Source organism: Coenobita brevimanus, chromosome 74 (genome assembly GCF_032717465.1).
Source record: "Coenobita brevimanus isolate Jiangsu-jjx chromosome 74, ASM3271746v2, whole genome shotgun sequence".
Classification (NCBI taxonomy): domain Eukaryota; kingdom Metazoa; phylum Arthropoda; class Malacostraca; order Decapoda; family Coenobitidae; genus Coenobita; species Coenobita brevimanus.
This window is the reverse complement of record NC_137027.1, coordinates 25,824,188-25,838,646: the sequence shown is the minus strand read 5'-3', so window position 1 is coordinate 25,838,646 and position 14,459 is coordinate 25,824,188. Positions and strand designations below refer to the sequence as shown.

The 14,459-nt window shown below is 42.1% G+C and overlaps 1 pseudogene; it reads right to left on the bottom strand.

Annotated features, from left to right (window-relative positions):
* Window positions 1–14,459, bottom strand: part of LOC145407805 (uncharacterized) — a 178,888-nt pseudogene that overhangs the window by 144,303 nt on the left and 20,126 nt on the right.

Genomic DNA, 14,459 nt, shown 5'->3' with positions numbered 1-14,459 from the left:
ACACACACACACACACACACGCGCACACACATTTGTTAGCAGCCAGCCAACACACACGCACCAAACTTTTAGATCTGTGGGCTGACTGGGATTAAGCCTCTTACGCCGCAGTTAATACTCATTGATTGGACATTTCCATTTTTGTTGCTCTCTCTCTCTCTCTCTCTCTCTCTCTCTCTCCAGTTAAATAAGCAAGAAGAACAATGCTTCCTCTCTATAAAGGTTCTACAACAACCACCCCGCCACACAACCACACATTCTTCTTGCCCCCCTGGTGGAGTGTAATTATCCGGTACTCGTGGTACCAGAAATCTTTGTTAGGCGGCTGCGTATTATTTCTGACATCACCTTTACACATAACCTTTCAACCAAACTAGCATCCTTAGCCACTCAACCACAACGAATCACAATACCACAGGAACCATGACTTACCCCCCTTGTGGAGTGATGGTTAATCATTTGGTCGTCGTGGTACCAAAGGACGTAGTTAGGCGGCTGTGTGTTGTCCCTCAGTACACACACCAGCCGTTGCCACGATCCCACCGCCTTGTACTTCTCAGGACCCCCTAGGATCTCATACGTCGCCTCTGTTGGGTGGCGGTAGGCATGGTTAGGTTAGGGCAGGGGTTAGGGAAGGGTAGGTTAGGTTTGGTCTAGAGAGAGGCTTGGGTTAGGTGATGGTTAGCTTCGTCAGGTAAGGTTTAGAAAGAGATGGGGTGGGTGATGGTAGACATAGCTAGGTTACGTCAGGTTTAGGGAGAGAGAGAGAGAAAGAGAGAGAGAGAGAGAGAGAGAGAGAGAGAGAGAGAGAGAGAGAGAGAGAGAGAGAGAGAGAGAGAGACTGGCGTTTGTGATGATCATGTTAGGATGATGTGGGGGAAAACGAGAAGGAAAAATAACAGTATTTACGTAAAGTTATCTAAGTTATCTGAATCTGAATTACTTCAGTCAGAAGAGAACACAGGAAAAATATTAAGGGATTTTTTTGCATTTCCCCACCAGGTAACTGATTCACTAATGTCAGCCAACTTCAAATTCACTGGTACATCTCACACTGACGCACTTCACACTCAACAATTCACACACTCATCACACTACCACACCTCATGCTGCCACAGTGAACACACACACACACACACACGCACACACACACACACACACACACACACACACACACACACACACACACACACACACACACACACCAAGAAAGACACATATGAACATACCTAGGACTCTGACGTTGCGAAGAGGCTGACTGGCGGGTGTGACGCCACTGACACTCGTACCTGATATGCACGTACCTGATATGCAATTGCCAGTCCTGTGCCGGGGGGGGGGGGGAGAAAAAGGGCCATATGATGTTAGAACCACCACTACATCATACCCACAAGAGGATACATTCTTCTCCCCTAGTATGCTGTGAGGATATAAATAAGGCAACAAGAGTAGGTGTAAGATTTAGGAGATGTGAGAGAAAGGCCCACGTGAGATCTTATTAAAGTTAGGTGGGAGAATGGTAAGGTGAAAGGGGAAAGGATGAAAGTAAAGAGAGGAAATATGGAAGAAATCAAGGGATCGTATGTGAAACTGGGTAAAATATGAGGAATTAAGGGATTGGAATCATCATCACCATTATCAACAACATCATTCCAACCATAGTTTCCGCCTATAAGTTACGGTACGGCGAAGGTAGATCCAAAAAGAAAAAAAAGAAAGAGAAAGAATATGAATTGGAGATCTAGCAAGCCTTATTACTTCATTTCGAAAAATACAGTTTATGTTAACCCCGTATTTAGAACACGGAAGAACGGTATTATTTATGTATTCTACTGTTTGCACTGCATTTTACGATATAACAATACGGTATACATTACAGCGCGGAGCTTCAATGGCGTGTTATGTGCCAGTTTGTGTGCTAATTCGTTTCCCCTCCTACCAATTATGCCAACCTAAAAAGCAAAAACCAACATCAATGGGACAATTCAAATCAGCTTGTAGCACAAAAAGCATGTGTTATTATGGCTGGCTACGTCGGTAATCATGTGCACTGAGCAGCTACATATTTTTTTTACTTGGTTTGCTTTTACCACTCCGAAGGTAATGCTTCCTATATTTATGCGTAAGGTTACCTCTTTTCATTTTTTTTCCTTCGTAGTTAATATTAGCTCCAGTTACGTTCACGGATAATTATTCGGGTACTTTACTTACTTACGGTACCTATGTATTTACTTATTTACATACATCTTACTCTGTGATACCCATTGCTCTACTTTCTCACTTAGATACATTTTACTGTTACACGGCGGTACGTACTTCTTTACTTCCTTCTTTACTTTGATCTTACTGATGATCATCGTGTTACTTTCTTACATCTTACTTACATCCTTACATTTTTGCTTACTCCTTACCTACTTACATAATTAATTACTTACATATTCCCTATTGATATTCACTCCAGTATTTACATTCTCCTGCTTGACATAACGGACCTGAAACCTCTCATCACTACTGTGCGCTTGTGATCCGACAGGCAGTAGGTGGTAGTCATGCCGTCTAATACACGACACCTGAAGGGAGAGAGAAAGAGAGGTTGGATCAGTTAGTAGCAGAGGTTGGATCACTCATTAATAAAGGCAGGATTAGTTAGTAGCGGAGGCAGAATATTCAGTAACAACGGTAGGATTGGTTGGTAAAACTTAGGGTGATGAAGAGAAGATTAATCAGCAGCAAAGGTAGGATCAGTCAGAAACATACGGTTAGTCAGTAAGAACGGTGGAATTAGTCAATAGCAAAGGTTGGATCAGTCAACAGCGAAGGTAGAATCAGTTAATAACAGTTAAAGGATTAAACAATGATAGGAACTGAATCAATAGTAGGAACAGTAGTAAAAGAAGTCGTGCCGTCTGATCCGCAAAATCTAAAGGTATATGTGTAGGGTGGATCAATTAATTTTAAAGACAAAGAAGAAACTGCAGGGATAGGATTAACTGAGGGATTAGGAACAGCAGAAGCAGTGGAAAATGTAGTCAAGCCGTCTATTTGACGATACCTCAGAGCACAGATGTAGGGAGGATCAGTAAGAAACACTCCATCAGTGTAAACCTTGCAGAGCGTCCTTTCTAAGTTGCATAAAATCTCTTGTCACTAGCAAGAACAAAATAAAACATGTCCTTTGGCTGAGAAGGTAAAAAATTTCTTGTATGTTATTATCATGTAACTATGGACGCAGTTTGTATTATTATTACACAGGACACCACAAGTGTTATGTACAGTACGTTGTACTCAAATGTTAAGGAAGAGATGTCAGAAAGTATCCTAAGCTCCTTTATTCTTCCTCTTCCCTCCTTCTTCTCCTTCTCTATTTGCTCCACAACCTCCTACCTCTTTCCTTCTCCCCCTCCTCTTCCTTCTCTTACTCCTCCCTTTCCATCTCTTCACTTCCATTTCCAGCTACCCTCCCTTTCCTCACTTTCTTTTCCTCCTCTTCCTTCTTTCCTATCTTTCTCTTCCTCCTTCTTCAAACTCCCTTCTCCCCGTCTTCCTAGTTTCCCTTCTCCTTCCTCCTCCTCTCCAAGTCCATTAAGTAATTCAAACACTCAATTACAAGTTACATGAGCGTAGTTACCTGTCCGTCGCTAAGTTGAAGGAGACCAAATGATTAAAGAATAAGGTTTTATCAATTTGACTGGCCTAGTATTTATCTACGTTGAAAACATTCGTCAGGAGTTAGTGAGAATTGATAATACGATCCTAATTCTACCCTTTCACCTACCCACCCCCTCTCCCCTCACCTATCTACACCTTTCACCTATCCCGCCACCCCTCACCAACCCCCCCAACCCTCGCCTACCCATCCTTACCCCTCACCCATATCCCCCCCTTTTTTTTTTTATTTTTTTTTTTATGCGAGGAAGAAGGAACCAAAGGCCATGAGCCCGCAGTAACAGCTCCCTCCAAGAGAAAAACAAAATACAATAGAGAGCCAAATTCAAGATCCGATCATTTTGAGATGCCTGGACACACTGCGTTTGAAAGACTGGAGATCATAGGCAGCAGGAAATACAGACAGAGGGAGACAGTTCCAGAGCAGACCTGTTGCATAAATGAAAGACTGGGAGTAACGGTTAACTCTTGCATTAGAGAGTTGGACAGAAAAGGGATGAGAGTTTGCTGCCAGACTGGTGCTACGCGCCCGTCGAAGAGGTGGAGGAATGCAAGCAGACAGTTCAGAGGAGCAGTGACCATTAAAGTAGCGATAGAAAAGAGATAAAGATGCAACAGTGCGGCGAAGAGACAGAGGTTGAAGGGAGTCAGTAAGAGGAGGAGAGTTAATGAGACGAAAAGCCTTTGACTCCACCCTATTGAGAAGAGCTGTATGTGGGGAGCCTCCCCACACATGAGAGTTGTACTCCACACAGGGGCGGATAAAACCCCTGTATAGAGTCAACAATTGTGCAGGGGTAAAGAAAGAGTGGAGTCGGCTTAGCACACCCAATCTCTTGGAAGCAGATTTTACAAGAGAGGTAATATGATCTTTCCAAGATAAGTCCCGAGTAAATGAAACCCCAAGCATGTTCAAGGATGATGCAGGATTAAGCTGAATATTATTAAACATTAGTGGGTATACCTGTGGAAGGTTTTGTCGGGTTGATAGGTGTAAGAACTGAGTCTTAGATGCATTAAAGACAACCATATTATTTTTACCCCAGTCAGAAATACGAGCCAAGTCAGACATTAGGTGTGCCATAGCCTCATCCCTTGTTTGTTGAACTAACTGTTGAGATGGGCGTTGCGGGAACCGAACGAAAAGGTGAAGGGTGGAGTCATCAGCGAATGAGTGGATAGGGTTAGATGTACAGCTTAGAAGATCATTGATGAATAAAAGGAATTTCTAGGCATGACACCAGACGGGGAATTTGGAGATGTGGTGTGAGATCGTCTTTAAGTTAAATAAACTGTCTGTCGGAGACAAGAATAAGGTTTAACCCCTTTATTGTATTGTGAATGCTATTTTTGCCATACTCGTATGCGGATTTTTTTTTTCCCGCTTTTATATAAACTTTTCCTACTTGGGTTAGATATGTTCCTTATAGACTTCTTCGCTACTAAGGGACTCGCCTGAATAAAACGTTCAAGTAGCAGCAAGAAAAACATTCCTGGCCTAAAAGAGTTAAGAACCTTATGCTTAAAGACTTAAAGGGCGTCTTCAGAAAGAATAGTTGCTTTCGTATAAATCACTTCCCTGCCTGTTCCCTGAGACTGGATAGATCTAAACTTAATATAATCTGCGGGTGATAGCGTGTATTTTAATAATTTATGAAGCGATTTTGTACTGAAGGAGATACTGGATGCTTTTTTTTTTTTTTTTTTTTTTTTTAATTGAGAACCTACTTCTTCCTTTGCCTTTATCATTCTTTTTCTGTGCCTGCCCTCCTCTCTTCCTATTTCTCCCATCTTTCCTGTCACTTCTTATTGCTTTTCATTCCTTTACAGGTGGCTTTATATTGAGTGACAAGCCAAATGGTTTCCTGTAAGCCAAGAAACCATTTACAACGCTGGGTGGTAACTACTCGTATATAACCAAACCATACGTGCTCCCTACGTGTCAGCAAGTGGGTTGGTGGAGGGTTAGTGCCCCTCCCCGTAAAATAAATAACTCAAAGTCAAACGGCCACCCCTTACGAGATTATGGCATCTGGAATAGATAGATAAATAGAGTTTAGTCGCCTGGTATTAGCCAAAATATAACATTCAGACGCTAGTCAAAGTAAAATAAATGAGTCTCCAGCTGTAACTTAAGGATTGATCTTGGCTATTAGATATACCGTGCTTCCTGCCTTCTTTTCATGAAGCGTAGAAAGTTTACACCAGTTGACCCCGGCGTGTCCACCTTGGTTCACGGTTTCCCCCTTCGAATCCTCCGAATGACTCTGACACTCGACATGGAATTTCATGATTTCCAACGTGATACTGAATCACCAAGGAGCTCTCTATCTCAGCCCAGGCCGTCGCAGCGCCTCATGAGACGCTCTTCCAAGCGACGTCGTAAAGCAGCACTGGTATGTGTCGTAACCTCCTGGTGTAGGAAAGGCAGGAGGTAGGGTATGACGCCCCCCTCGTGTCCTTTAGCATGTGGAGCAACACTCACACGCCAGTGAAGATAAAGCTGAGATGATCTATAAAGCCAGTATACTGAACAAGGGTTTTGCATTAGAGTATGGTAAAGGGTGTGATGGACAGAGGCTAAACTATAGTAATGAACAGTAAGAACGAAGAAAGTGCTTTTTCCCTTAATATTCCAGCACATAAGCTTGAAAATAAAGCTGAGATGTTCCATAGGGTTATGCATGAACGTACTGCAGGGGCGTGATGGAAGGGAGGATAAAGTAAGCAGGGAATGGTGATATGGTATTTATTTCCCTTAATTTAAACTAGAGCAACACCCACACATGCCTGAAGGTAAAGCTGATATGTCCAATAGAGTTTAAAGTAAAAGTATGGCGGGGGTGTGGACAGATAGTGACGATCTGTACGTACAGGACAAATTATACAGTATGTGCAATAAACAGACTATGCCGCCCCCTCATGTCCTTTAGCATATAGAGCAACACACACACACACACACACACACACACACACACACACACACACACACACACACACACACACACACACACACACACACACACACACACACACACACACGACGGTGATAAAGTTTACGTACCGTAAAAGTATAATAGGGGTATAACTGTAATGAAGGACATGCTATATATAAACAGGATGGGGTACACGTTCCCTTATGTCCTCTCCTTAGCTTACAGATCAACACACATATAACGGTACGCCTGGAGACGAAGCGTGGGCGTCCCTTATGATCATTAATATATGCATACAAGTGAAAGGGAGTGAAGTCCAGGAGTTTGGTGAGATGTTGCACGAAATAATGGAAATAATATGAACGGACATGGAGCAATAAAGAATGTACAATTGATGACATAAATGCTGATGTGCCTCATAACGCTAGTTATGATAGTGAGCACTGTATGTTGAAATCTAATGGTCTTCTTCGGAACTCAACAATCTTTTTATGATATTGTGTATGAGTTTCATAAATGTTCGGCTAGTAATTGCAGCGATTTTCTTGTCATCAACTGTACGTGAATTAATAATGAACGGACCCAACAATATATGCTTGGAAATAGAATCGGTATTGACTTTCCTTCCATGTCATGTTTCTTTTATGCAATCATGAAAGAACTCAAAACATAGCAGCCTGCAAAATGTGTCCTTGCAATCAATGTTAATCAGTGAAAAAAAAATCAAGATCCGTTCATATCGAGGTGGCACACACACTTTGTTTAAGTGGAGGTCATAGGCAGTGAGAATACAAGGCTGAGAAAGGAAGACAGTCATCAATGAATATATAAGAAAATTTAGCATCTATATGTCAGAAAATTTTGCATACATGTTCAGTGAGGCTTCCCATTTAACATGTTACTGCACACTGTGTTCCAGAAAGAGAGGAGTGAATAGTTTTCAGCTGTTCAGTACGGTAGAATCCGAAATTTAGGACGCATGACTTACTCGATTCTAAACTTGTGGGCGATAAGCAGTACGCTAAGCACTTTCCTGAAATGTCCAGATGCAACAGCTTTGGACGAAGAGAGATAAGTATGGCAACCATATGATAAGACAGTAAGGTACACCATAGCCAAGAACACTAAGATATGGTGATACAATAGAGTTTTGTGAGGTTTTAATAATGCAGGGTTAGGAGCAAGAGGTGAAGTAGAAAAGAACAGGAACTGTCTGTTTATCATTCTGTCCTTCACCTCCAGTCATTCACCACGCAGCTTATCCAGGTGTATGGAAATGATCGGATCTAAAACACTGTCTTGCTTTTTCGTTCAGATTTAACTAGAAGGAAACAGGCGCACGTTTCTCGCCTTCAGTGATTTCTATTGTTCATGAAAAAGTATGAAAGACTGAAATAAGAACTATACAATTAGATGGAGATCCTTGAAGACACTAGACATCCCAGACCTCAAGTGGGTGCTTCTTCCGCTATAAAAAAAAAAATACTGTTAATAATCCCCTGATCACCCAAGACACACTTCCTCCCAGGTCCAGTACCTCATCAGAAACTAATCTCATTTTTTTTTTTTACTGCGAGGAAGAAGGAACCAAAGGCCATGAGCCTTTACTGATACGAAGGAGGAAGGGGAGGTGGAAAGAGGTGAAAGAGAGAAGGATACAGAAAAGACGAAAGGAGACTGATAAACCAATAGTGATAAACGTATGGGAAAAAGTATGATGCCGTTGGTTGCGAAGTTTAGACCAAAACAATATACAGATATATATATATATATATATATATATATATATATATATATATATATATATATATATATATATTCCTTCCATCCTCTTCTGTCTTTCTTTCCTTCATTCTTTCCTCATGCTTCTGCCTGCAGGTGACTTTACACTCCCTCTTCTGTCTTCCTTTCCTTCATTCTTTCCTTTTCCTTCTCTCTGTGGGTGACTCTACACTCAGTGACAATCCAAATGGTTTCCTGTACACCAGGGATGAGTGAGGCTACTCACTCTCATCTTAAATGTCGGGACCAACTTGCCTAGCCCCGGGCTCCTACGTTCCTCATGGGGCGATGTAGGATTGGATGATGTTGATAATATATATATATATATATATATATATATATATATATATATATATATATATATATATATATATATATATATATATATATATATATATATATATATATATATAGTGTACATGCAGAGAGAGAGAGAGAGAGAGAGATGAGAGAAAGGACTGGAAAGAGGGAAGAAGCGGCAGTATCAAAGGACTTAATGAAGCTGAGGAGAGGAAGAGAAAGAAGAGACATGAGAGGAGCGAGAAGTGAAAAGAGAGGGAGGAGAGGAGAGGGGAGGGGGAAAAGGAGGCAAGGGGAGGAGAGGCTAGGGGAGGGGGAAAAGGGGGCAAGGAGAGGAGAGGCTAGGGGAGAGGAGAGAAGAGGCGGAGGTACTCATACCAAAGGAGGAGGAAAGGGGAACTAATGAACGTGTAAAGGGAAACAGAGGACACAAAGAGGAAAGAAAACAATGGAAGAGAAACAGAATGGAGACAAGGCAGAGAGGGAGGAGAGAAAGAGGGTAACCAGAGGGAAAACAGAGTAAGGGGAGACAGACACAGGGAAAACAGGGTAGATACAGAGAGAAGTCAGAGAAATTGAGAGGGAAATCACGGAAGAGAGACAGGGAGGGTAGATCAAGAGAAAGGGGACATAGAAAAATGAAATGGAGGAGACACAAAGTAGACTGAAGAAACAGAGGAGAGAGGGAGAAAGGAGAGACAGGAAGGATGATAAAAAGAGTGGAAACAGAGAAAGGAAACGGAGGAGGGACAATAAGTGACGACCCAGAGGAAGGAAAGAGAGAGAGAGAATAGGGACAGTGAAAAAGGATGCAATGGAGTTACAAAGCAAAATGAATATACAGAAGAGATGTAGTGAAAAGGAAGACATAGAAACACAGGATAGGAAATAAAAAAATAATGGAAACAAAGATAGGAAATAGGAGACAGTCAAGTGACGAGACTGAAGTTGGGGAAGAGAAAGAAAGAGGATAATGGGAAAGGAAACAAAACATAGTGACGGACGAGATACAGAAAAAAGAGGAGACAGAGACAGGGGAGAAGCAGAATGAAGAGACAGAAGATACAGAGAAAGGGAGACAGAAACAGGGGAGAAGTAGAATGAAGAGATAAAAGATACAGAGAAAGGGGAGACAGAGGGAGGGTACAAAGACAGTAGGGAGGCAAAGAGAACAACAGGGAGGATGAAGGGACGTAAAGGACAACCTGGATGGACCACTGAGGCTGGCTAAAATATATTATGCCTCTCTCAGCCAGACTTCACTCATGAGCACGCAATTAAAGTCAAACAAAACAATCTGGGGACATCAAAGGTGTATCCTCGACTGAAGAACAAACCTCAATCAATAACAAAAATCTAAGTAGAAAGAGAAAATAATGGAGGAGTCAAGAAGCACAAAAAATGAAACAGACAAGTGGGAGACAAAAGCTTCAAAGCCAAACCAAGAGGAAAAATACACTTGAATATTTAAATTTCCACTGATGAACACTTTCTCTTGGTAGGATTAAAAATATAATCGTGTCAATAAACTTAGTGCAAAGGATCCCCAAACTAAATAAAATAAACACACACACACACACACACACACACACACACACACACACACAAATTACACCGCTCGCTGGTGCAGTGGTAATGTTCTCGCTTGCCATCTGGTAAACGGGAGTTCGCGCCTCGCTCAGGTTGCGAAAAGTTTCACTGACGAAGTGGGTGGTTACTGTCCCCCTTGAGCAAGGGGACGGGTGTGTGGGTGTGTGAAGAACAAAAAAAAAAAAAGAGAGAGAGGGGGGGGGAGAGAGACCACATTGTCTTCTGTATTCAAATAAAAAAAGACATTGTTTATACCCCAGGAATTCCTATGATAACAAAAACGAAGTAAAGTGAATATAAACACGAGAAATAAAACGATAGAAAACTTCAGATCTTACCAACCAGGAGGATATAAAAAGGAAAGCAAAATAAAAACCATAAAATCTATCAGACACGACCGAAGATGACTATTATTCTGTTATTTTACTTTTCACATTACACTTTATCCTTCTCGTGTATTTTATTTTTGCCTTTAATATCGTCAATGCATCACTGACATACAGTAGCAGAGTGAATGAATCTGTAGAATAAACCGCTTAGGAACAGGTGTTAAAGCAGCCCCACGTCACCTACAACACGTCTTTGTCTCACGAGTCTACAGGAAAGTCAATAAGTTCGATCAAAGGGCAAGGAGTGAAAAAGACGATTGAATTTATTTCTCTCTCTCTCTCTCTCTCTCTCTCTCTCTCTCTCTCTTTGTTACTGATACCGTTTTAATGACGTGTGTGTGTGTGTGTGTGTGTGTGTGTGTGTGTGTGTGTGTGTGTAACTAAGGAGGAATGCACCCAAACATTTCCCCATACTTCACACCGCTAACAAACATAAGGATACTGAGGAATACTGCCTAGAATAAATCGCTAAGAATGAGGCGTAACGAAATCTTAAATGTCTCAGTTTCACGAATCTGCAAGAGAGCCGAAAGTCCGATCAAAGGGCAGGGAGAGAAGAGGAGCAGGTAAGAGAGTGTGTTTGTGAGCCCGTGTTTCTTTCCGCCCGATAGCACACACCGAGGCGGATGAAGTAGGGTCTTGATAACTGCCGACGGGATGGGGGTAGAGCAGGATAGGACTGGGGAAGATGCTGGAAATACTGTAGCTGTTAAGATATTTGTGTTGCCAAATCCAGAGCCATAAATGCCGCTAAACATGCTGTCAAAAGTGGCTGATTCTTTTTGACAAGGGGACAAGTTTGGGGGTAGGGTAGGATAGGATTGGTGAAGTTACTGGAAATACTGAAGTTGTTAAAATATCTGTGTTGCTATATCCAGAGCCACAAACACCGCTAAAGTTGCTCTCAAAAGTGGATGATCCTTTTTGACATGTGGACGAGTCGAGTGTGAGGGATGAACTAGGCAGAGCTTGAATTTTTTATTTTCTGAACGTTCTGTGTAGCCCGAAACGTTACAGGAAGTAAAGAATTCCAGCTCCATCCTGTTTAGCCCATCCAACTTGCTCCCAAAATCTTCTAGAATGGCACTAAATACAAAAATCTCCAGAAGATAGCTAGAAAAGGACCAAAAATCATTGGAAACATCGCTAAGAAAATCTAGACAGTAGTCTGATTTCTTGAAGTCAAACGTTAAAAATTGCAGCTGAATAGACGTTAGAATCCAAAGATATTGCGGGAAAAAAGCGCAATTGTTTTTCCCATAATAAGAAATATAAATGTCCCTCGAGAGAAGGATGATGTTTACTGGCACTAAGGTCTGCACCATCAGCTTCGTCGGTAAACAGAAAGTAGCCTACGGGACTGTATACTCGTTTTTCTCTAACATTGTCAAGAATTACCATCTCCCCTTTAATACTGTTGTGATGAGATTAACTGTAGAATATGGTGCGAGTCACGAAGAAGTGCTTTGACAGAGCTGTAAATTGTCCTTTTCTCCCACTGAGCAATGTGAAATAAACTGCAAATGAAAATTCAGACCAAGTTAGGGCGAGAAAACATAGTAAATTTTAGGTTTCCCGAGATATAAGTCCTGTGCTGTCGTTTTAATTTTGCCATTGCCACCTTCCAAAAATTATGATTTACCCCATTCCAAGGCAGGAAAAGCGAGACCTTGAAGACTCCGTCGATGGGGAGGGGGAAGAGGGGAGGGGAGGGGGAAGAGGAGGGAAGGGGGAAGAGGAAGGGGAAGGGGGGGAGGAGGGGGGAGTTCATATTGGCGTCTGGGAAGTTGTAGGAAATATTCGAATCGTCTGAAATGTCCCTCATGAGTTTGGGTAAGTCCTCGTCATTCACGGTTATGTTATTAAAACTGAGTGAGCAAATGTGTATGGGAGGAGTCATGAGAACCTGAAAGTGTTAATACGGCCATCATTAACCCTCTCATGGTCAGGGCAACTCTAATATTTAATTCCAACTAACGTCAGACGACTTTATTCATCCGAGGGTGAGTCACAGGAGCCTGAGTGCTAAGCAAGCTCCGTAACACCTCTTCCTAAACCATTCATTTTGCTTATAACACCTTGCTGTCCTCTTCTGTGATACTTAAATCATTCTCATATCATAATACACTACATACACAAATAAATAGCTCAGGAAGAGGTGCTAGGGACCTCTTTAAGCAGCGACAATACAGGCCCTGACCTTGCTATCTCTCGACGATTATATGCAGCGTAGATCTATACTTCCTTCTCTTCAAGCTGGATGGAGAATTGCGTCCTCTTGTCAATTTCCCTTAGGTCAGAGGCAGAAAAGGATAATACTATAACCCTGCGTCGTGTCCATAGCACTTTTTCGTGACTAGCACCATATGTTAGTGCTAAACTTTACAGCTCACCATTCAATATGGAAAGAAACAAATTTTATATCCAGTTAAAGTCAACGGAAACAGCAAGACCTTGAAAGTTTCTCTGACGGGATGTACGAGGAGGAGGAGGAAGAGGAAGAGGAGGAGGAAGAGGAGGAGGAGGAAGAGGGGGAGGAGGAAGAGGAGGAGGAGGCTCATGTTGGCGTCTGCTGGAAGTTATCGGAAATACTGAGTTGATAAAAAAATGCCCCTCTTGAATTGGAGCTAAGTTTTCATTGAAGGCCTATTTTGAGTGGCCCGTGAGATCTCGTAACACCCCTTCATTAGCGGTTTGGTCGGCACAGTACACCTCAGTATCTATACGCTGTTGAGAAAGCTGTATCCATATTACAAAGGCTTAAATAAAACACAGGAATAGTTTAGGGCGTAGACTAAAAAGTAAATCGTCAAGAAGAACGTGCTTTGGTTTGCTTCCTAGTGTGCGGCCTTGAGAGTTGGTGTTGGAAAACGAGGAGGAGGAGGAGGAGGAGGAGGAGGAAGAGGAGGAGGAGGAGGAAAAAAAAGGAGGAAGAGGAAAAAGGAAAGAAGAAACAGAAATTGAAGAGGAAGACAGAAACAGTCAAAGGGCCACATCATTAACCCCCTGAACTCGATGACGATTTTTTCTTAGCTTATCGTAACCAAACGTAATGCGGTGTTTTGACACTCTCTCTCTCTCTCTCTCTCTCTCTCTCTCGTATTGCTTGCCTCCCTCTGCATTTGCGTAATTTTCTCCTTCCCTATTCTGCTTTCTCGCTTTAAGGTCTCCCATTCAGTGCTCCCCTTTCCCCTTTACTCGTTCTCTTTCCAACCTTCTGTGTGTGTGTGTGTGTGTGTGTGTGTAAGGAGACAAGAGACGGAAGCGGTAACAAGTGGAAGATGAATAAATCAAAGCGTATAAGGAGGTAGGGGAGATACGGTGATGAAAGCAGAAGTAGACGAAGACAGAATGAAAGGATGGAGAGAGAATCTAAGACATTTCAGAGAGAGAGAGAGAGAGAGAGAGAGAGAGAGAGATGCTTAGGAAAACAATAGCTCGCTAGGAATGAAAAGGGAAAACTTGTAATGAAATGTCACTCACATTGCCATACTTCTGAACGTACAAGAGAAGGCGACCAGTTTTAACGAAAACACACACACACACACACACACACACACACACACACACACACATATCGGGAATTTTTGAACTATTTCCTAATTTGCCCTACGGTATTTCAGACTATACAATTAATTCCATGGTGTGTGTTTACTTATAGACTCGAACACAAAAATACGCTTTTAAATATCCAGACTCTCTCTCTCTCTCTCTCTCTCTCTCTCTCTCTCTCTCTCTCTCTCTCTCTCTCTCTCACCCATCAAAAACTTTTGTCTTTATTCCCTGTCTCCTAATC